The sequence below is a fragment of the Pleurodeles waltl genome, chromosome 4_2, assembly GCF_031143425.1.
Source record: "Pleurodeles waltl isolate 20211129_DDA chromosome 4_2, aPleWal1.hap1.20221129, whole genome shotgun sequence".
In the NCBI taxonomy this organism is placed as follows: Eukaryota; Metazoa; Chordata; class Amphibia; order Caudata; family Salamandridae; genus Pleurodeles; species Pleurodeles waltl.
Window position 1 is genome coordinate 325595722 of NC_090443.1, and position 25212 is coordinate 325620933.

A 25212-nucleotide genomic window follows, 5' to 3' on the forward strand; every position below is an offset into this window, starting at 1 on the left:
GACTCCAGATTATTTTTCAGGATCTGATTAAACAGTGATGGTGACTCCGTATACCCTAGTGGAAGCCTGCACCAGCTGTAGACTCTGTCTAGGAATTTGAAATTAAAAAGAAACTGACTATCCTCATGAAGAGGCACAGAAAAGAAAGATTGTGACAGATCTACTACTGTGAACCACTCTGCATCACAAGGAATCTGAAACAGTATCACTGCTAGATTGGGCACTATCGGACAACACTTAACCACCATGTCATTCACTTTTCGCAAGTCCTGCACAACTCGTACTTTCCCACATGGCTTTTTCAAAACTATTATCAGTGAATTACATGGGCTGCTCAACACTTCTTTCAAAACTCCTTGTTTCACAAAGTCTCCGATTATTTGTGCCACTTTCATTAAAACATCCAATGCCATGTTATACTGTGGAAGCTGCTGGAACGCTACATTTGGCTTCAAAGTGATTTTAATCATCTCCATTCCCTTAATTAGACCTACCTCCTTTCCTGACAGATCCCAGACTTCTTCCTTCACAGTTCCCTGTAAATCCACATGCAATTCTTTCGCGGTGAACATTGGGAAAAGTTCAATCAATGGGTATTCTTCGTAGGCATTGTTAACTATCATTGCAGTTGCCTGCTCTTCTTCATCATCACTATTTGTCTGGACCTCTATCCCTGTGTCTGAACAATTGATGGAACATTTGGTCTTGCACAGTAAGTCTATACCCAATAAGGATACATGACTTGAGTCACACACCACAAATCTATGCATTCCCAAATAATTTCCAATTTCGACCTGCACTGGTTCTGTGATTGGATTTGTCAACTGTCTGTTCTCCACTCCCACAACTTGTACTGTTCTGCCTGAAAGAGGTAAATTAGGGACTTCTATGCTTCTTACTGTAGAGCGTGTCGCTCCTGTATCAACCAAGAATGAGACCTTGTAACCCATTACCTTTCCCTTTACAAAAGGCCCTCTCTGATCTACTTCTAAGGATGTAGCAAGCATTCAGGCTCCTTCATCTGAACTATCACTCATCCATTCTTTGTTTATTTCATCCTCACTGTAAAATGGAAACTGATGCACTGTGTTATTATTACTGTCTTGTCTTTGACCTGTGACCTGCTGAGTAAGCATCACCTGTTGCTGCTCCATCAGGGCTTAAGGTATTTGCATTTGCTGTCTAGGTACCATGGGTACCTGCTGCTGTATTGGCTGTAATAGAGCAAATTGTGCACGCGGCACCAGCATTTGCTGCACCGGTAGGAAATTTTGTCCTCGATTATGAGTATTAGGAATAAATTCTTTCATTCTTGGGACTTTCACAGTTTGAAATGTACTGACGTCACCTTGCTGAACCGTACCATCCTGCACCATCAACGGACACTCCCGCTTCCAGTGTCCCACGTTTCCGCACAAATGACACGGTAATATCTTTTTCATTCCCTGCATGTCATTCTGAATAACCACAGTCCCTAAATCCGGACCACGCATCATGTCCGTTCCACACCCTCTACCCCTCACTTGAGGTTGGAACATAACAGCTCTCTGTTGCGGCGGTATAGGCGGTACTAAAGTTCCCTGCACTCCTGTTTGAGCTGCCTTGATTTCCATCACCATCGCTTTTTCTTTCAACTTTTTCTGTTTGAATTCAATATCATCACTACAGTACTTCGCATATTGCAACACCTCATCAATGGGCTTTGCTTGCCAGCAAATCAAATGATTTTTAATCATCTGCCCTACTTCTGGTCTCAGACCTTCGACAAACCTGAACACAAAATGCAACATGTCTTTCGGCTCAATTGCCTCCTTACCACTGTATTCCTTGAATACTTTCAACAATCTTTTATAGTAGGTATGTATTGATTCTTTAGACTCTTGGACCGTTCTATCAATCCGCTGCCAATCAATGTTTTTGGGAGAAATCCATGTCTTCAGGAACTCAGTCACCTTATAATAATTTTTCATTACCTCAGGTGAAGGTGCACCTGTTACTTTATCCCTTTCCGGCTCACTTGTTGGCCAATCCACAGCCCTCTTACCCTCGACCCACAAATCTGTCGGCACCACTATCTCCAATAAAGTGTTCAAGTCTTCCCACAAACATTTGGAAAGCTTCACACATCTCTCTGTCTGTTGATACCACTCAACCGGCTTCTCTCTCATTTTTGGATAATCATTTGTGAATGATAATATGTCACTCCTATGCCACGGGACATGAACAAACTGCCCTCTTGGGATTTCTCTCATGGGAAGCATTTTGACTGATTCCCCTTTGTCAACACCTTCCGCCCCTTCTTGGGAATCCCATTTTCGTTTATCTTTTTTCATTGTCCATCTACCTTCCCACTTCTCTAATGCTCCCCAAATATGTGCACTCTGCAGTAATTCTCTCAAGTGTGCCTTCTTTCCTGCTGATCTCATGTGTTCAAAATCCTTTGCTTCAAAATCTAATCTGTAGCTGCATTTCAAATGCTTTGTTTTCTGAATGTCAATGTCATGTTTTTCTGCTAACTCTGCCAATTTCTGATGTATTTTACTCACTCCTCTTGTAATCTTTAGGCATAAGTACCCCAGCTCTTCTTCTGTGTAAGATTCTAATCTGTTCACCCCCATTGTTCCCTCAACTAATTCAGTGGCTTCTATATTTAACCTTACACGATTGATCTGATCCTCGCCCTTGGATGCATTCTGAGGAGTGTTTAGACTGTCTAACCATTCACTTAATTGCTGAGCTGACAATCCCTGTAATGAAATGTTATTTGCATTTGGTACTGGTAGCTGCTCTACCACTGCACCTGAAGTTTGCGGTGTCAGAAGTCTCAAACTCTGACTCGCCTTCGGGCCATTCACTGCATCTGGAAGTGCTACAAGTGGACTAAGATCCATTAGAGGTCTAGATCCATTGAAAGTTTGTCCTGCAGATGACATCATCTGTGCAGGTTCATTCACTCCCCTCCTTACGAGGCTCTGTGACATTTCATTCTGCTCCCCGCATCTGATTTCTTCTGTGCAAATAAGGGTACAGCTGGACCAACATTAATTGGTAGCGATATTGTATCTGGAGCTGCCCTAGCACTTGCACCTTGCGGGAATGTTACCCCCATTGCCTGAATCATATCTGGTGTGATATCTGATTGTGTTCCTGTCAGTGGTGTAAACTTCGGTAGACCCTGTGCTTGAGCTAAAGGCAATAACATAGGTGTCGGATCTGTCTGTATCAGCATTGGCTTTGGAAGCACTTGCTCCCTCTGCACCATGATGTTCGAGACTGTCCCAAGAATTGGTACATCTGGATAAATTCTCTGCACTGAAGGTTGATGTATCTGTGCTTGAACTACAGTAATAGTTCCTACATTAGGTGTACTCTGTACTACCCCTGGTATCTATCCGCCTTCTGCCTGTACAGCTCCCTCGTTTCCCTGGGCTTGTGCCGTATCAGCTGTAGGGGCAGTAGCATTAGTGCCTGGACCCCCTGCATAGGTTGTTGAAGGTGCAGGTCTATCTCTCAACAACTGCGTAATGAGATCCTCAACATCAGAATCATCATCATCTACATCATCTACATAGGATTTTCTCTTTTTCTTTTTCCCTCCACTCTCGTCCTCTTTGGCACTATCTTCCTTCTCTGCCTCATCCTCCTCCGCAATAGCAGGGAACAATGTAACCTCCTGTAGTGTCGCCATTCTCCATCTCTTTTACTCCCAATCCCATCTAGCTTCAGCTAAAGACTTTTCTACGTGCTTCATCCCCCTCTTGAACTTCATCTCTTGTTGCTGTCTGGCCACTAGCTCCCAAATCGCTAAAGCTTTAAACTGCGCTGGTCTCGGTAATGGCTTCATATCATACAATGACATTCGCAATTGATCTTCTCAAATTAAATGTTCCATGCTCTTGAAATGCTAAAGACCCTTGATTTTTAGCTAACTTGCACCATTGCTTCAACCACAGACACGGTGCCACACTTTGCTCCGCCATCACAATATAAGCCGGAGAATCCTCTGGTGGAGTCGGCTCCCCCACTGATGCCTTAATGTAGTTATCGCCCTTCATTGCACTGTTAAATGCCTTGAAAAACTTCATTTTGCCTGTTTTGTCTGCTTTTAATTCAATAATGAAATGACCTTTACTCCCAAGATTCCCTTCACCTGCTTAATCAACCAATTGCCTCTTACAGACGGCTGCCAATCCGGTTGCGGCTCTTCTTACTAACCAACCTATCCCAGAGCGGCACACTCTGACGTTACACCGCTGTGTGGGCTGACAAAGTCTTGCGGCTCGTGCTCCTGAACTCAATTCACACAACTGATGCAAATTATTGAGAGCACTTACCAAAACCCAATAACTAAAATAGACCTGCTGGTTTACTACAGGAAAGGATACAATCGCTTTAGAGACCTTACAGATTTTCACCAATGGCTCTTTTTGGCTCATATAGCTATTCCTCTTTCTAAGTCTCCCACATTCGCAGCAAAATTCGACGCGCAAATTTTACTCTCAACTGATCAGTGGGTCTGTTCTGGTGCACATAGAACTCGCCAAATCTCAGTCGAAATCTCTTTTACCCACTTATCGCACACACTGACTTGTTGACCACACCCATTCAACCTACTAAACCAGACAGATTACAACATATAACCAAGTGTCCCCTACACTTGTCAATATACTCCGGAGTCTTAGACCATGCAGGGTCCGTACATCATCAGCAACCACGTGGACAATTATTGAGCACAAAGCGCCACACACATGTGAAGTTCGACGACTTCCCTACTCTCATACTATGGCGTACGCACACTCCTACTAACCTCAACTGGAGCACGCAGACTCCCTACTATACCTCACATACCTCACAATTCACCTGCGATTTCCTTAAGCCTGTGCAAGCGCAACCTGCCACTTTCGTACTATCTCAACAACACACCGAGAACATACCCAACTTTACTAGCAGGATCTGAGAAAGTCATTTCTGGGTTTAAGGAGACATCATCTTTGCTACCAGTGCCATTTCAGAAAAACAAAATTCAAACCTCATAAAATGCGAACAACTAACCCTCACTTAAACTACTACCATAACCAGTAATCACCACATAACTAGTTCCCCAAGGAAAATAACCATCAAGCTGCTACCAAAAACTGCTAGCGCGCCCGGCCCTTAGTATGTAAACTTACAAGGGGACGAGTATAGGTCGATTAACCTTTTGAATCGCATGGAGTATCCTAGTCATGCAGTGATCACTGAACCAATAACCAACAACAATAAATCAATATCAAACACTTAAGAAACCAAAAAGAAAACCATACTAATCAGAAATAACCATCACTCATGGAAAAGGTTAACAAGTTTTATTCCCTATTGATTACAATTCTAGGTCATCTGTTAGTTCAAAGTTTATTCAATCAATTCTTTATTAATTCATCAGTTATAAGACATTATCTCTTAGAAAAAAAAAACGTATGCGACCAAGCAACAACATAAGCTATGAATATCAGCATTAACAATGTAATTCAGCAATAAAGTTTGTCAGTCGTTTGTCACTGTCCACGTCACCCCGAACAGCCTATCTAACCAAGATTAGCATTAGCATGGGGTTCTTCATGCGAAAACAATTTAGAGAAAAACATTAATTTGGAAACATCTACCTAAGGGAGAATTTCTATAAAAACAGCACAGTTGGTACCTTGAAGAAAAGGCACAAAATTAGTCAGTCACATTTTCCTAGCTACCTATCCAGGATGGATCAGCAACAAGTCAGTCTTCATCCCCAGGTCATCAATGGTCAGCTACGGATCAGGCTCACAGAGTATAAGCCCAGTGGTCAGCCCCTCGGACAGCGTCTCCTGACATCATCAACTTTCTCCTTGCAGTTCTGATTCTACACCCCTTGTCATGACTTTTTATTAGGGTCCCGAGTCCATCCCACTAATTGCTAATTGGTCAGTCCGTCGGAAGTTATGACTCTAACCTTTAGTTTTTGTTTGCCAAATCTCTAATTTTGAATATGCTTTTCATCCCATAAACCTGATCGGTGGTTCTTGCGATGAGAACATCATCCGGCTCTTCAGGTAACAAAATTGTTGCATATAAGTCTTTAGTCATTGCCTCTATTGTTCAAGTCCTCGGAAAGAACATTTAGCCTACACTACACATAATTGTATCAAATTGTCTTCATCATCTCCTGTCTGTTGGTACATTGCAGAATGTCCCAGCTAAACCGTCTGAACTCTCAACAGTTCAAAGTACCAGTCCTTGCAAAGCTTTCCGAAGTCTCCACGTTATGAGCAAGCAAGGCCCAGCGAAACCAGGCCTTTAGTCCGGCTAATTTAAGAATATGAATTAACATAAAACATAGGTTATACACTCAGTTATGGTATATTAATACATTTTGTTATTCCTTTTCCATTATTTTGCATCTGTTAATACACATGGTGACCATTCTCCGTGGGCACATTTTCAATTATACACATTATTTTCTAACATTAATTTTTCTATGCATTTTTCTCATTAATAATCACACATTAATCATTAGCAATTTCTTTAATTAACATATCTGCTCCCTCAGGCCTTTTTGTATGCGGATTTTTGTATGATCCAACAGTACTAAGTCATCAGCTTAGTGCATGAGTTGGATTTTCCTGGCTCCAATTCTTGTGGTGAGTAAGGCTGCACTGAATAGGGCCGGGCTCAAGTCAGCTGTGTATAGATTAAATAAAAGCAGGGCCAGAACACAGCCCTGTTTTAGCCATCAATCTGTGGAGATTTTTGGTAGTGGCAGTCTCCCCCATGAGTTTCGCCCTCTCCTAGGAGGTTGTGGTGTAAAGGGACATGATGGCATGCAATAATTTAGGGCAGATATTCCATCTTTCTAGTTTTTGCCAGAGGATATTCCAGATGTCACTGTACAAAGCTGCAGAATAGTTGATGATACAGGCAAAGACCGGGGGAGATGTATAGGTTACTGCTTGATGGGCTAAATATGAGAGGGCAACAATGTTGTGCACAGTTGACCCGCACACTCAAAACCTTGTTTGGTAGAAGGGTAATAGGCCCACAGCGGAGGCCTGATTTGCTAGCTCCTGCAGTAGTGTGCTGGCGTAGGCTTTGCCTTCTATATCCAGCAATGCTATCAGATGATAGTTTCTTGGGTTAGTATTGGAGCCTTTCTTGAAGGTAGGTTTGCTCAATGCTAGCTGTTCCGTTGATGGCAGATTCTTTTCTACGTCATTTTCTTCTGCAGTCCTCTGGAGTTGTTTTTTTTGGGGGGCAGGGATTGTTCTGGCACTCGGTGTAAAGGAATTCGAGGTACGATCCAATCACCTGCTTGGTTACTGTTCCCTCTATAGAAGTCCCCATGGCATAGGGTGTTAAGGTATTGGCATTATTATAGCTGATTATTAACAGCTATCAAATAAAAAATGTTGATCCACTTGGCCTCCTGTTCTCCATACCAGATGCTTATGGCTCTTGAATGCTATCCATAGCTGCTCCTTTGAGGAAGTAGTTTTCATTTTCCTATGCACCCTTTGTTTTGTCCTTAAGCACTGTGTGCTTTTTTTAAATCTCTGTGGATGGACCTAGCATATACATTCAGTTGTTTTTTACTGTGATTAAAGATTTCCCCTGAAGGAGTACATTTAGATCCGATGTCAGCCTGGACCAGCTCTTGATGATAACTGCTTTTTGGTGTATTTGAGGCCGCCCTTCCCAGCTTGCTTTCCAACTTTTGGAACTTCCCTATGGACATTGTTGACTATTTGATCCTCCTCAGGAGTTTGTAGTGCTCTTTGCCATTACTATTTCCTAGTGTACTTAAGGGATTGCAGGTTGTAGCTGATACGTCTAGGCCGGCCAGAAAGGCAGCATGATCACTCTCATTTCGTTGGATCACTTCATAGCTAATAATGAGTTTGCTTAAAACCTGACTCAGGAAGACATAATCAATGGATTGTTCTTTTTAGCTATGGAGTGAGCTGACTCAAGATTGTATGTCTCCAGGGAGATACTAAATCTTACTGAGTCACCAGATGCCTTGAGACTTGCGTCATCTTCTCTCAAAAGATGCATGTTGAAATCGCCCGCTAAGATGATTTCCAAGCCTGGGTGCTATGTTAGTAATTTTTCCAGGTGACAGGTCCACTGGTCCAGTTTTTCTGGGATACCCATTCCATGGACATTGAAGTAGACATTGATGATTAGTGTGGATAGGTGGCCGACAAGGCCTGTAACCTTTAAAGAGGCCTACTTGGAGCATTCCAGAGGTTCTACTTAGATCCAAGAAAGTCAGATTTTTTAAAAGTGTTTGAGGTAAGTAGAGATCCCTCCTGAGGGCCTTCGGAACTAGTGTGTTTTTTGGCATACTTTTTAAATTCGGCATAGCTGGGTTGCAGCATTGGTGTTAGTGCCCATGTCTCCTGTAGGCAGACAATGTCTGCTCTTTCTAGTAGTTCAAGCGCCGCTATGCTCTGGAGGGTCTTGGTGATTCTGGCCAAGTTCCTTGTCAGAATATTGATTGTGTTAGTTCGGCTTGCTGTGCTTTGATCAATCATGCACATTATGCTAGGAATGTCTCAGGTTCTTTTGGGCCAGAGTCACACCAACCCAACCCCAATAGTCGGAGTCTGGTGTGTAATAGGGCGCAGTGCTATGGTTGCTGGTTACTTGCAGAGCCCCATCCTGACTGCCTAGCCTGCACTGGATGGTGAAGTTCTCAAAGCTGGAAGGGGTCTCACCCCTCTTTGTCCCTTTTAGAATGCCCTTCTTGGGGCTGCTTTTAGGCTGGACCCATAGAGTATGCTGGTATTTTTTTTTGTCCGTTTACCGTACTTGTATTCCCCATTCTGTGAACTGTCCCTTATAATTAAACACCTTTATGGGTGTGTTGCCATCGCCCCATGTTACGATGGTCAGCTCCTTCCCTCTGTCCGGAATGATGGCATCAAACTATACCTGGGTATGTCTTTGCTGGTGATATGTGACAATGATGGTATGTACTGCAACAGCATTAGAACATTAGCTGTATTAAGGATGTCCGTGTAGCGTCTAGATGTGTACTGCAGGGTGAATATTGTCTTTTGGGCGAAGCAGCCTTCTGCCATGTCATGAGTAGGTATTGGACACGTTTCACGATGAACCTCTGTTTGAGGTAGTTGGAATGGTGGTGTGCTTAAAGAGTCCCTGCTGTGACTTCTCCGGGGCAGTATGTTTGAGCTTGTGGAAGGGTTTCTAATGTCATTTTTTCAGTGTCCCTTGTACCTGGTGGATACAAGTTCCATTCTCTCACATCAGTTTCATCAGTTGCAGATTATTTCTGGTGCTTTGCTGGCCTCCTGGACTCTGTCATGGTGGTTCTTATGTATTCTGGATCCTGGTTTTGGGTGGAATTTGCCAGGTGTCTGCTGGTCGAATGTATCCCTGGTAGAGCAGCTGGCTGGCTGTTCGTTGTTGACCCAGTGCTGCTGCCCCTGTCATGAAGTGTACTACTTAAGTGAGGGCATCCCTGCCTAAGATGCCATGACTGGGCAGCCTGCCTGTGTGCTGCGTGAGACATGACTTGTCTCAGTGGGGCTGATGTATCCCAAAGTGATCGTAGGTCGAGGTGGCCATTGGTATGACCCTGCACAGCCTATGAATAAGTCAGCTGATTTCATGATGTGAGAGACGAAGTTGCTTCCTTTGGCACTGGAGCAGAGTGTCTGCTTGCCTGACCCTAGGTGGCCTGAAAGTAGGTCGGCTGATTTGTTGATATAAGAGCTGTAGTTACTTCCTTTGGCGAGGCCAGGTGTTGCAGCCCTTTTTGAAATACTGGATACAGTGGTAAGGTGGATCCGGTGTTTGTTGGCAGATGATTTTTCTTTACCTGCGGTTTCCTTGCAGGCTTTATCCTATGTTTTCACAAGACCTCTCTCATAGTCTGATTTTTCCTACTTCTGATGTTTTCTTAGATGTTTCTTTGCTCTTTGGGTGAGAGGTGTTGTTAGGGGAAGGGTGAGGGGGGGGGGGCACTTGCCTTGTTGTGGACCTGCACTACATTTTCTGTGGTGAGCACCTTGTCTCTGTCTCTCGCTACCGGATGTATGTGGGGCACCGCACTTGGATTGATGTTGAGGCTCTGTGGAGCAGATTGGCTGACGATTTCTCCGCTTTATCCACTTGTGTGGTTGTTTGATTTTTTTGAGTGAGCTACTGTTAGCATAGGCCCTGTGCCCGCCTTGTATACGCCACCCGTGTTGACCCCTGTGTTGTGCGAGCCAAATCGATTGTTATTTATGGCTTTCAGTTCTGCGACTAATGTGGCTAGTACCGATTGAAGCAAAGTCAGTTTGTCCACAACAACAGACCATAGTCAGTCCGGGTCACCATTTGCAAGAGAGTGGGGGAGCACACCCAAGCTGCAAGCCGCACCCATACCGAGGCGGGCTGCTTCCGCAGACTACAGGGCTTGACCTAGGCAATGGAAGCTACCCCACAGCACCACCCTAATTTGCGCACTATATAGCGTTGACTGCATCTGTGTGGCGCCATTAGGGTCCCCCTCCCCCCACTCACCTATGGCCAGGGAAGGCCTTGAAAGCACCTCTCCAAACTCTTTTTGTATCCTTTTATCTCCTTTATTTTTATCTCCTTAGGGGTGTGGGTCCTGCCTGGCAGTCACTTGCAGTTGCTTTGCCTGGGCCTTCCTTGACTAGGCTAAACACCTAGGGCCCAAGTTCAGTCACCTGAGTCCGGGCGTTGAGGAGGCCAGGGTGCAGGGGAAGGTGGCTGGTGGCAGGCAGGACCAGCCGCTCTTTTGTGCTTTCAGTTGTATGAAGCAAGCTAGTTGCTGGGAGCGGGAGCGTGCAGGGTGCTTTGAGCTTCGGCAGTGGACTGGGGTAATCAAGCTCCACGGCTGCGCTCCGACTCGACACGGCTCAGCCCTGCCGCGCTGCTCCTCTCCCCATGCCCCCACAACGCTGGAGCCTGTCCGTCTAGCACAGAGGTCTTCAAACTGGGGGGCGGGCCCCCCTAGGGGGGGCCTGAAGTGATCCCAGGGGGGGCCCCAGATTCTGGCCAAAATAAATATTATACAGATAACAGGCCTTTATTTTAAGCAGGAGGATGTTATTGCAGTTTTAAAAAGGTAACAGTACCTAACTGCAATGTTTAAATAGGTTTAGACATATTTAAACATTGCCATGTTTATAAAATAATTGTGAAAAATTCTGAGGGGGGCCCAATGATTTTTATTTTTCAACTGGGGGGGCGCAGCATTACATAGTTTGGAGACCTCTGCTCTAGCACTTGTCAAGACACTGGAATCCTGGAAGCAGCCTCACGGATCCAGCAGCTGGCAGCAGCTCCCGTCGCAAACCTCCCCTCTTAGGTTTCAAGGCCCTCTGCCTCTCACGCAGGAATGTTGCGACTAGAAGGGCACATATTGGCGTACAGTCCCCAGTGTACATCTTGCACATGGATTACACAGTCGACATTATTGAGTGTCAGAATGAACGTTTGTACAGTGTTATATATATTATATTGTCACAATAAGGCATGCAGCTATCGGATATTAAGACAGCTGATTATTAATTAAGGCCTGACCACTGCACACAACATTGTAGAAATATGACGCTAAAAAGCAGATGAAGTAATAATACAAGACAGATGGGCCGAGGCGCTCACTGAGAGTGTTCAGCCGGCTGATTATGACACATCCCACAGCAAAAGGAATTGAGCAGAAGGAGCCCAGGAATGTGGCAGGGGTAGCTGATGCCCTTTATGGTTCTGAGTCTACAGGGCCTACTTCTTCCCTGTCAGTGAATCTATTGGATGCCAACAATCACAGTTGTAGTGAGGCCATAGAGAGAAAGGCCATTTTTAGACCTTCTTTGGGGCGAATAACTAACTTTTATCTGAAGGTGGATAATTTGCCCAACCCCCCCCACCCCCCCTCTCCCCCACACACAGCAGATCGCTGGGCTAGCGGGGTTAGAGGCGCAAGCAACGATACAGGGACATGTCCCAGAGGATGTTGGAAAAGAGCCTTATGGTGGAAGTCCAGAGGGAATTAGTGAAATGAGAGTTGATGGAGATGCTGAAACTGTTCTGTCTGGATCCACCGTGCCAGTGCTCACGTGTGAACAAACCCATAAGAGGTTATGTGCTACACACAAGATCCAACAAAGTTTGATGGATATTTTAGAGGAAGCAAAGGAATCTGCGGCTCTGTCCCAGAGAAAGACGGAAGAAGAGACCCTGTTCTATAGCTGCCCGAATAGAGAGTCAATGGTGCCAAGTTATTACCTGGGAGATGGTAAGCGAAAAGGGAAAAGTGACTATTTGAGTGAAAACTCCCTTATGTTCCTCAATTATACACTCCCAGGTGTACCCTGTAGCCAAGTAGTTTTTAAGAACAAGGCAAGTGCAAGAAGAGCTGGATCCTGTGAACTGCTTGATGTTCCATCAACAACAGATGACAGTTCAGATGAAGTGCGGATGGAGGCCGTGCTTGTTATCAAATCTGCCAATTGCATTATTATCTCTAGTGGGGGGGCTCTGCCTGGATGACTCCATACTCCAGATCATCCCTGCTAGTCAGTACCTGAGGGGCACCCCCATACCCTCGGAGTCTCCACAAGGTTTTTTCATTTCTAAGGCCATGGCTGCACTAAATATTGTTTTATCATCAATCCTTAAATTGATCGAGAAAGTTCTTGGGAAAAATGACCACAATGAGTCACTTTTAACTATGATATTACAGGCCCTAGTCCCAGATGGAAGGAAGCAGGATGTATTCCCTCAGTCCCCCCCAGCGAGATGGCTACAGTAGGACTACATTTCCAATATTTAAAAGGATCACTGTTAAGACACAAACTCAAATACAAACTCCAATACAAACTGAGATCCAAATGCAAACTGATGCCACTATAGTCACTCCTTGTGTTGATGACACAGTTGTGGAGAGAGTGATGGGGCTGTGGGAGTGGGGGGGGGGAGGGTTGACAGACCATAGGTGAGCACGAGGTTAGTAGCCTTGAAAACTCTATTGCTACTACCAAATCTAAGTAAGTATCGATCAGCAGTGTGGAGTCCGAAGTGAGAACCTCTGGGCTGGAAGGAAAATCCTCAAGCAAAGTAGGCATAGGACTGAGTGTGGGCATCAGGAAGAACGGAAATGCAGGGGAAGAGGGTTACACCATTCCCAGTATAGTCTTTAAAGTGGTTGTGCTCCAACTCCGAGGGACGTGCAGGCATTGTATTTCCGACCACTAGCCCCAAGGATTTGCCAGTAGAGGAGAATGTAGATGTTTGTAATTGTCCCTCTATCGCTGGTTGATGCCCCATGGCAGGACAGAAGAAGCTGGGACGAAGCAGGGGTTTCCGAAACTACCCAAACATCCTACTATAAGGACAACCAAAGTTTGGGAGGTCCAACTGAAGAGGCAACGTGTTCAGAACACCCTAGAATGGCAAGGATGTCTGGGGGAAAAAAGGCTTTAGGAAGAGTGCAGCTGCAAGGAAGTGTGCAAGTAGGGCAGTTAAGGTCCATAGTCCTCCACCTTGCCTCCAGGATATAGTGGCAGCCCAAATCGGGCATGGAGGTGCATGCACTGCTAAGGAACCGGAGGTGTCTTCTAGTCTCAATCCTGATGCTTTACTATTTATCGCACCTCCAGTGACTAGACACAGAAATAGTGTAGAAGACCCTGACCCGCTTTACTACCGTACTGCTGCTTCTGTTGGCATCTTTTCTGCAAGAAGGAACCGTGGACCTTTTTCCTGATGCCGGGTTAAACAACCTTTAAATGGATCAAGGTTGCTAGCTCTTTTTTATGCTGTCCCAGGGCTGAGAGTTCATTCTTCCAGCGATGTGAGATTAGTGAAACTGGGGAGCAAACAACAGTGGTATGACCGAAGCGGAAGATGTGCCCATCCTACTGTTCACTCAGATGGCCTTGCTGCTTCTTGTCCCTCTGCTGTAGTCAAATTTGTGCTGCCTGGTATAATGAGTCATTCTCAGGCATATAGATTGCTCTCATACAATGGGGGTCAATGTGCTGCCGTGCCCTGATATTATCCAAGAGGAAACTGGCCTGGACGAGCGGTACAGGAGTAATATAGGCATGTTAAGCACTGGCAGCCTGCACGGATATGGACCTGCAGTTATGTGAACAATGAGGGGGTCCTCGATTGATGGCAATAGAATGCGTGAGACTGACCATCACTACCAGCAAAAACAATAGGCAGGATTCCCAATTGTGGCGAGAAGAAACTTGGGAACAATTGTAAAGAAGGATTTCTCCCCCTTTTCTGCCATTTCCCCTGAATATGCTGCTTCTAAACCTTTCCCTTGTGATAGCTTTGAGGGGGAATGCATACAATTTTTTTCGTGGAACATAGCAGTTCTCGCTACCAAAATGGAGGATAATGACTGGTTAGAATGTGTTAGCTCACATGATATTTGTTGCTTCCAAGAAACCTGGGCCCTTGGTAAAATTTGGGTAAATGGGTTTTTAGGGGTTGACACATTAGCTGCCCATTCTAGGAAGGGGCAGCCATCTAGTGGTCTTTCAGTATGGGTTTTGTGTAAGCTAAATTGTAAAGTTGACTTGCTATCTTTGTCGCTTTCTGCTAGGCCTGGGGAAGGTATGGGGGTGGGGGTTTGATATACTGGATGTATAAATGCCGCCAGGCTGGTCCCTGTAGGTCCAGGCACTCTGGAATGACTGTTCTGTATACATTGGAAGTGTCAAGCAAGATGCAATAGATGATGAATCGGTGAAGGAGGGTAAAGGAGGCAGGAATCTGATGTTGATCTGTGGAGATTTTAATACACAACCCTGCAATGCCATCAATAATAATGAAATCTTGATGGAAGATCACAGCCTAGGGATCCCTGAGTCAGCTATATGCCATTTTAAGTCCACAAGAAAGGCTGAGGTATTCACTGATTTCTTGTTAAATTACCAACTCCGCTTTGCTAACGGCCGCACCAAGTCGGATGGTGCTGCCAAGGCAACCTTTGGTAATGGGAGAAGTTTTTCAGTTATTGATTATGTAATTGTTGATCACAACCATGTCAAGAATGGACTCCCAGGCTTCCACATTAACAGAGTGGAGAGTGATCATAACCTACTTCTCTTAGTATGAGGATGAGTGTCATGGGGAAAGAAAGCGAGACAAGGCGGGCTGTGGGGAATTATGAGTGTGAGATTGTGCCGTCTAATTGCAGAAGGAGAATAAAGTGGGATGGTGAAAAGTATTTGCAGGAACTTCCGAAACTTGAACATATAGTGGCCAACTATGGGCCACCTATTTTAGATGGTCTGACCACTGATAGTACCTTGATCCTCACCATGTATGACAAGATGATAAGCGAGTCGAGGGCCTTCTGGTCTAAGCCTGCAGCGTCTAAGGTAGTTGGTATTAACAGAGGGGGGCAGCTGGGGGAGACAGGTTGGAATGATGAGGAGTGTGCGAAGATGAGTAGAGATGTTTCTTATGCCCTAGCATGGTGCCGTGATAGCTGTGCTAGCGAAGATAAATTTATAGAGTGTAGAAAAGACTACAAGTGGCTCTATGGGCAGAATTGAGGGAGGCAGCAGCCGAGAATAATTCCAAGAAATTCTGGGAATTGGTAACTAGGGTGGGGAAGGGGATGGTAAATTCTCTAGAAATCTGTATAGGTCCATCTGTTTGGGTTCACCATTTTAGTACCTTATATAGTGCTGCTTTAGTTGACCCCTTGGATTCTATGTTGATGCAAGATGCCCTGCGTCCTCCTGTCCTAATGTAGTAGACATAATTCCAGAAATAATAAGAGCACTGGGTGCTATGAAGAAGCACAAGGCTCCTGGCCCTGATTCGGTGACCATGGATCTTTATTGCAAGCACCCTATGTTTGGGCTAATGTCCTCACTAAAGTGTTCAATGCAGCCCTCGGGGTGGGGGAAATGCTGTATGCTTTTGTCCTGGCGATCTGCCATTATTGTCCTGATTTACAAGAAGGACGATTGAGGCTGCCTTGCTAACTATCATCCGATCTCCCTCCTTGATGGAGCTGGGAATGTTTTGGGGAAATTCTTGTCCAACCACTTGCTGGGATAGGCTGATGCCCAGGATCTTTTGATAGAAGTGCAAGCTAGCTTATGATCCCGTGTAGGAACTATTGATCAGGTTATTCACCTCTATATGATTTGACAAAATTTACAGTAATTAGGAGGTCCTTGCTGTATCTGGTCATTATAGACCTAAAAACAGCCTTCTTTTCAGTGGATAGGGGCAAACTATGGAGGTCATTTCTGGGCACAGGGGTTGATGCTTCCCCAGTTAAAGCTATAGCGGCACTGCATTCGGGTAATGCGGCCAGAGTGAGATACAAGGCGGGTGGGGAGTGTACAGACTCTTTCCAGGTTTAAAAGGGTGTCTGGCAAGGTTGTGTTTTGGAGCCATTACTTTTTAGCCTCTTCTTGAATGATTTGGTAGATTATCTCCTAGAAGAGCAGCTAGATGTTCCTTTTAAAGCCGATAGGAAGGTCCCAATATTACTTTTTGCGGATGACGTGGTGCTTTTAGCTCGTACAGAAAATGCAACCCACAAGCTACTTGGTCGCTTAGCAAAGTATTTAGAGGAAAAATCCTTGACCATCAACTGTAGGAAGACTATGAGTATGGCCCTGCAGCCATCTCTTAGCCTTAGACAAAAACTGGTGATTGATGGTGAACCAATTGATATCACCAAGGATTTTGATTACCTGGGTGTACGGTTTTTGGATGACCTAAATTGGGACAGCCATGTACGGAAGGTGGCTATAGTCTCAAAGCAAGCTGCTGGGGCAATACTGAAGTTTAGGCACAAGGCTGGCACACAAGTATCAGTACTATCTTGGAAATTGACGCCCCAAAGGCAGCAGCCCCAGCGCTCTATGTGGCAGAGCTTTGGGGATACGTGAACACCAGTGTGCCGCAAATAGCTGAGAATAATTTTCTAAGATCCTTGCTGGGGTTAAGGCCGGGAATCCCCGTGAAGGCCCTTTTTGCAGAGCTTAGTCTGGTGCCAGTATCAGAACTATCAGCCTTAAGGCCATTATTATACTGGGTAAGGCAGTAGTATATTTGGAAATCCTTGAAGAGGTCACCTCAAGTTCCAGACTTTGGGGGGGGGGGTGTTCCTGGGGGGGGTCATGTTAAGAAGGTCTTAGGAAACCATCATCTAGAGGCTTTGTGAGTGAAACACAGCAGAGTCAGGCAGGACACAGCGGGGGCTAGGTAAAGGACTGGTACTAGATAAGAAGAGTATGAGAGAAGGCCTCTTTTTGCATGGTTAGTCCCCACTTTTTGCCTGATGTTGATGTATCCTATAAGTAGTAGTGCCCAGGGCCCCTGCTAACCAGGTTCCCTGGGCCAGAGCTCTTTCCCTAAATCTGTTGTGATGCTTGGCACAATTGTATACACTCTTAAATGTCACTGTAAGTCCCTAGTAAATGGGTACACCCGTACCCACGGCATGGGATATTAGGGGTATGCCCCTGAGGGCAGCAGCACTGATTGTGCCATCCTGTAGAGCCCTGCACCCAGCACTGCCATTGCAGGCTGAATGTTCAGGGTCAAACCTAAAAAGACAAATTCGACATGGCACACTCCCAGTGTGCCCTGTCCACCTTACACTGCATATGTTATGGGTAAGTCACCCCTCTGGCAGGCTTTTAAGCTCTAAGGCAGGGTGCACCATACTATATCTGAGGGCATAGTTTCATGAGCAGTATGCCTCCATTGTGTCCTTGCCAAACCTGGGACATAGTGAGTGACCAGAGCAGCCATTTTAAGTATATGTACTGGACACTGGTCAAACACGAGTTTCCAAGCTACTTGATGGCCACTCTGCACCCTGGGTTGTTTGGTATGAAACTAAACTGGTACCAGTATTGGATTTACCCCTAAATGTACAAAGGAGTCACCTTTAGAGGTATCCCCTGCAAAAGCTAACCTAACTGGCATGGTTGCTGACTGGTTCCATCCAGCATGCCACGTCCAGACAGCCGATACACAACCCTTGGGGGAGAGCCCTGTCTCTCTGGTTTCTGAGACAATGCCCTTCCTGGGTGGAGGAGCTAACACCCCCCTCCCTCCGGAATATGCATTCCCCTGATGGTGATCTTCAAAGGGCTACTGCCCTTGAAATTTGAGCCCCCAGGCCTGTTGCTAGCAGCAGATGGCTTCCCCCTTTGCCAACCCCCACTTTTGGTGTGAGATAAGACGGGAAACCACAAGGGCAGGAGGAGGGGGTCTCACTGAGCATGCACCACCCTTAGGGGCTTGCAGGCAAAATGGACCCTCTGTTTCATTTTCCTCCATGTTAGATGGCCACTACTAGGTTCCCCCTAAAACGCCCACTAAATTCCTTATTTAGTGGGCTCACCTAGACCAAGAAATCGGATTCATCAGGAAGAAAAGACAGCACCAAAAAACCTGACAGCATGAGAACCAGAGGCCCTGCTGCACCAGAAGAGGCTCCAAGACCCCTGCTTGCTGCACCAGAGTCCCGACAATCGCTGCTGCGGAGGAGCTGACCACTGGACTGACCTCAAAAGACCCAGAGGACCTCCAGGCTTCACAAATAGCCCGACATCGCTCTCCTGAGTGGAGGCACCACTCAGGAATCAAAAGAAACCAGTAAGAACCAGCAAACCGGTAAGGGTCACTTCACCGACTGGCCGATATCTCCGCAACTGGAATTCACAGCCGGACCTGACGACAGACCGACAGCCCGGACAAGACCTACAAGTGTGCTAACTTTGGTGGCACTGCGCCCTCCTGTGGCCGAGTCATGCCAGTACCCCAGGTACTGGTCAGTGCACGTCGGACTACAGCAAAAACAGCTTTCCCAGAGCTGCAACTGAACCAGGAGGAAGCCCCTGTAGAGGGACTTCAAGAACACCCCAAACCACCCACCAGAGTGCCCTCGTCTTCCTGCAAGGCCCACCAGCTCCAAAGAGCTCCAGTGCGCACAGCCTCCAAGACCTCCAACTCGCCCTGCATCGCGGAACCAGCTGTGTGCCACGTGACCCTAACCCTTTGCGACCTCCACAGCCCAAAGGGTCCCTAAGGCACCACCTTTAAACCTGCAAACCACCTCCTTTTCCATGTGGTCCCTCCAAGTGGTCCTGTGCCTGTGCCAAGAGTCTTTCCAGCACTGCTCCTGCGGGAACTGGGAGCCACTTGAGATTCTCCAGCTGGCATGGGGTGCCCACCATTCTCATCGACCATCCTGCAAAAGAAGACTGGTAACTAGTTGTTAAATACTGTACCAAGGAATCCCAAAGCTGTTCAAGGCGTTTGGAACCCTCATTCAGGTTGTGGGTCGGATTTTCCATCCCCAGGAGAGGCCACAGGCGCAAATACCAGTGAGCTATGTCTAGGGGGCATTCTTCTGTAATTCTGCAATTGTGGTTTTTGCTGCTCCCGGACAATTCTATATGATAATCTCGTACCCTGTAGCTTGGCACTGCATTTTGATGGTGGAAACAACAAAAAAAACAAATGGCAATGATTCCGAAAGAGGCTATCCCAAAATAGTCCGCATCCCATAGAAGATTTTCCTCCAGAAAGGTTTAGGTTTGAGACAGTCCCACCATATATGAGGCAAAATTCTCCCCAAGCCACAGTTCCTCCAACAGAACAAGCTGACTTGTATAAAATCAATGAAGCCTGGGAAGACAGACATTCCAATCAAGAATGTTTTTAGTGGGCCTCCGTTCTCTAAACACTTATGTTGGCTTGTTGAGATCTGTCTAGACCCATGCCCATTGAGTATCTGAGTTCTTTCCCAAACCAGTGTCCCAGTTCTTTTTGTGAGGATCAGCTGTGGTTATAGTTACTAGTAATAGGAAGAGTGTAGATTTGGCTCCCTCCAACCCCAGTGGCTGTTCTTATGAACTGTTCTGTGGAGGTAAATTCTTGTGTCACTGCTGACACTATTAAAGGCTGTAGAACCCAGTGGCAAATCTGTGATTTATGTAATCTCTCTTCACTCAAGCGAAATTGCCTCTTAAAGTCATTGAAATATTTAAATGTGCCATTGTGAAACATATCACTTGCCATGAGGCAATCATCTTCTCGCCTAGTATAAAAAGGTCCCAGCCTTCATGCTGGTGTAAAATTGGGATTAAAGTGGATCAGAGTGTACAGCGAGGGATATGATGTCAAACCCATTTACCTATTCACTTCATCCCAGATCACCAGGCTCATGTTCATTGGTGCACTATGATAAACATTGGGTGGACTATCCTGTCTGGGATTCCATATCAGGTCCCATCGAGAGGAGCCCGCTACAGCCCTGTCAATGTATAGCCAGATTTTCGAGAATTACCAAGAGCTCCAGTCGCCTAGCACAAGCAGCTGTGCTGCTCTGTAGTATATATGTTGGTCGTGGAGAGTCAGCCCATCTTTCTTCCTGGATCTGCACAGTATTTTATATGCAATCCTCAGTCTACTGTTTCCCTAGCTTTATTTCAAAATCATGCTTGTAAAGTTCATAAAGAAGCTGAGGGATGATCTGCACATGCAAAGTGTTGTGAAAGCTGGGGAGGATTATTATTTTAATGGAGTTTATATTATTAATCCAGGAGCCTTATAGGGTCGTACAGAGATTGAGGTCTCCCCATACCTCTGTCAACTAGGATACAAGGTTGGCCCTGTACAGCTTGAATACATTTGATGTAATCTACACCCCAGTTAGGCGATGAATCTTGTGGTCCACAGAAAGCTTGTTAGTTCTTAGTTCGCTAGTCTCCCTTTGGGGAAGGCTCATATTTGAAATCACAGACTTGTGTATCAATCTTAAACCTGCCACTTGCTCTGTGGCCTCTATCAGAGTCCGTGATCTAGGGTAGAATCTCAAGGGATCCGATAAGGAAAGGAGCACATTGTCCGCAAAGAGCATTATGTTATGTTCGTCCTTGCCAAATGTTAAACCCACTATCCCACCATCCTCTATGTGGTTCACAAACTATCCTGTAGTCCGGGCAAAGAGGACAGGAGACAGCGTGCAATGCTAGCGAGTGCCTCTTTCCATTTTAAATTACTTGGAACTCCCCCCATTAAGTGTCACACTCCGCACTTGATAACCTGCCCTTGCTTATTTTATAAAGTTTGGACTTCGCCCCACCCTCCCAAGCACCCATGCCAAGAACTGCTTGTCTACCTAATTAAGCATTAACATGATCGCTGGGATATCTTCCTTCATGACTTTCTCCACTTGGTGGACCAACCCACTGATATTGTCATGTGTTTGATGAATCCTGATTGGGTGTATGACCATTGGAAGCACCCTGTCCAGTCACATGGCTAAGATATTCATAAAAATCTTTGTATCTACATTTAAAAGTGCAGTCAGTCTGTACGATGAGCACTTTGGGATCTTGCCCTTGTTTGTGAATCATTGACAAAGTGGCTTCAGTCATCGTGGGTGTCATACTATCTGTTTTCGAAAAAGAGTTTGAGTTTTGTTGAAATAGGTGCCTGCATTCCAGTGAAAGCCTTGTAAAACTACCCAGGCCTGAGGTTGATGACTTTCAAGGCCAGCTTATTTTCAGTGTCAGATACGGGGATATCTAATTGAGTTGTCAGATCTGGAGTAATCTTTGCCATTTTACAGGATTTCTAAATATTCATCTTGAAGAGATCCTGTGTCCTGCAGAATAGAGTGTGGCATAATGATTATGAGATGCTTTCAACTTCCCCTCCTCTTTTGTAACATTTTCTCCATCACAGGGAGTATTTCTTTAACAAATCCCTGTCCCTGACTGATTCTGAGAAGGCAAGACAAATGGGACCACACTTTATTTACCGCTGTGTAATAGAAGTGTTTCAGTCTCAGCAGGGATTATTCTGCTTTATTCATGTGTAAAAACAGGCGTAGGTGACCTTTGAGTTAAGTTTACATAAGAGGCAATATGATGGAGATGCTTTGTATTTTGTTTCACCTGCTTTAATCTCTGACTCCAGACCCCATGTGTGACCTTGTTGTCGAAGTAGTCTTAATGTGAGAGCGAAATTCCTCTGTTAGGCGGCGTCCTTCATTTAGGAAGGCAGGAAAGGTCCAATAGCCCTGGCTCCTTAACCTTTCTTACAAGGCTATGTTCAGTGAAAGTGGTGCATGATCTGATATTAATATCACACCTGTCTCAGAATGGGAGCTTATTGCTAGCACTGGGGTACTAACAAAAATGTAATCTAATTTTAAATATGTTCTATGGACATGGGAGAAAAAGGGATTCTCTTGTGAATTGCCATGTTGCTCTCTGCAAATTTCCACAAGCCACAGCTCCCCAAGTTTGTGTTCAAGCACCCTAGAGAAGTCACCCAGTCAGGGCAGTCAATGCAGTTCTATGTTCCTTAAGGTGCCATACTGCATTAAGTTCACCTAGTGATATATATCACCCTCCACAAACTGTGCAAGATAATTGCCCTTCACTAGTTTAACTTCTCCCCGGTCCCACGGTGTTTGGGACTTTTGGAGATCTTATAAGTTGGGGTCTCAAGGCCTGAGTCTTGCATTCACCTACTCATGTGCCCGGCCTTTTTTGCTCTTATGATCACCTTTGCATTCTTAGGTGGCTGCTCTGGAGAGGCTAATGCGTTATTGGCCTGACGAGGGCTTGAGCGTGTGCCCGGGGATACCTGAAAGATGATGGCCACTTGCTCCTGCACCATACCCTGTCTGCCTCTGACTTCCTCTGGTCTATTTCTTCACTGTCACTATTAATCGAAAATGGAAGTCACAACATAATTAGCCTGAGCTATATGACACCATGTTGGCAACGGGTCATAATAACTTGCATATTAACTCTAACAGTGCAGATGAGTACACAGCACCCTTAGTTATTCTCCCATATGTAATAGTCTCATGCACAAGCTCTCAAATTGTTATAAATGCCCCATTGCTGGCAGGTCTTTGTCACATTGTTTTGAGAGAAAGTTCTTGGGGATGGTGGCTTTGGAGAGGTTCAAAAGGTGTTTCCATAAGGATGGTTGGTTCATTGCCTCTGTACTATTCCTTGATAAGTATATAAGATAATTGGTCTATTACTGTAATTCTTATTACAAGTCTAAATGTCACTGCAAATTCTGTTACACAGTGCATGATATGATCTGGAAACTCTTATTACATGCTTACTATAAAACTAATACAAATATTTTATTTAAAAAGAAAAGAATGAAAGATGATGGGTACAGAGCTCTGCCTATAGCAAAGCAAATTTTCTGGGGCATCAACGCAAAGGAGCTTTTTAAGGTCTAGATCTTGTAACTACAGGCCTCCTTGGACACTAGTGGCAGATACTGGCACTATGACAAATCATAGTTTGGCCACCTCACTCCTTGCCATCCAGGACCTATTTACTGTCCTTGGCTTATAACCCATAAATCATAGCTATTAGGGCCCATATTAAAAATAGGGGGTACTTCCCTGTTTGCACCACAGCGCACCTTTTAACAGGTGTGTCAGGCGCAAACATATAAAGTGCACCCTGTTATGATAAATGCACTCCCATTAGGGCAGCTGAGAACGCGTGCTGTCCAGGGGTCGATCATTTAGTGAAATAGAAGCCACTGCTTCAAAGCTGCTCTGTATTTCTCTATGCGGGTGGCAACCCGCCTGCACTTTGAAGAGGAGAGAGAGATCTCCCTGCAGGCAGAGCAGGGAGTGACTGCATCTGGCTGCAGGGGTATGTCTTGGGGGTGTCCATGTTACTCCTTTTTCCCCTCCACTTTTTTGTGGCGCACTGTGAGAGTGCTTCCTGAGGACCTGTTTGCGTCTATATAATGATGCAGGAGCAGAGTCTGAGAGATTCCCTCTTTTGCATGGGGATACGCCCCCAGGCAAAAGAGGAAACGTCCTCTCGTGATAGCGCTGGTGCTACATGTGCACCATTGCTATCAGTATTACAGAAAGTGTGAGAGAAGTGTTTGCGCCTCTTCTATATTACCGTTGTGCCCCGGGCATACACAGTTTGCACCCACTCCTGTTGCAACAGCGTCAGCTGTGCTTTTTAGGCTGAGCGCACAAGTGCTTTGACCTGTTGTAAATATTGTGGGCTTTTAACCACGCCCATTGCACCCCTATCACTTTCACTCGTCCCTTGGTGCCTTTCGAAAATCTTTTGTTATCATAGGTAAATGCTTTACGTTTGTCCCTCCTAGGGGCGGTTTTGATACCACCTTGCAGACTCCCCCTGTAACATGGATAATTGCACGATTGCTGATACGTTTGACTGTGAGCTACCATCTTTTCCCTTTTGTGGCTCTCCTTCCCCGCATGCTCATGGCGCTTTGAATCGACTCGCCTATCTCAACTGTTTCACTTTTCATTTCAATTTATGTGGCAGGAAAAGTCCTGTTAGAAATTTACAGCGCTAATAGCGCTAATTCTAGAAAATGTGAGACCGATTGCATTGCCAATGCTTCTTTAATTATGTAAAAAAAAGCAGGCCATGGCTACAATACCCACAATGCTTTAGTGTGGCATTTCAAAGATCAAGGCCAGAAGCACCGTATGTGCTGACATGGAGTGAGGTGGTCACCATGGACAGAGATTGCCTTTGTACAGTATACTTCCTATATAAATTCGAAATAAATATGTACATACGTTCACAAGAATGCGTTGTGGCAGTCTCGTCTGTATCCCTTCTTTCACATAGTATTCTACTTACCTGGTGCACGGGCATCTTCTTGCATGACTTTGGTTGCTGAAAGTACACCCGGACCTTTAGTGCCATGAGTCTTAAGCTGTTGGTGATTGGTAATAGAGGAGCAGACTTGGCCATTGTTGGGATGGCGGAGTGGAGTGGGTGGTTTATTTTTCATAGGATCCTTAGGGCAGGGAAGTACGTTGCCCTGTCTTTTGTGCATGTTTCAGTTTAATGACGAATAGCTAGCAGGCCACGGTTGGCAAGATGGTTTTCAGGCAGTCCAGGTGTTAAATAAGTCAGTTTTATGTTTAAGAAACAACCTGCCTCAATTAAAATAAGATTTTCTTTTAGTTGGGGAGACTCTGTATGAAAATAGTTGCTGTTTATTAGAAGAATCGCTATATGAAAAAGAACCATATGTAGAACACATGCATAAATGGATTGTATGTGTGCTCAAACAAACCATCAGTCCACCTCATGATTGTGTTCCTCAGAATGCCTTATAAGAGCTAATGTGGTAGAGTTATAGCTCCATACATGCACTGTGAGA

The 25212-nt window shown here is 45.3% G+C and overlaps 1 protein-coding gene across 2 annotated transcripts in view; it reads left to right on the plus strand.

Annotated features, from left to right (window-relative positions):
• CBY1 (chibby 1, beta catenin antagonist) overlaps positions 1–25212 on the plus strand; it is a 59177-nt gene that overhangs the window by 9998 nt on the left and 23967 nt on the right. The gene's annotated exons all lie outside the window — the stretch shown is intronic.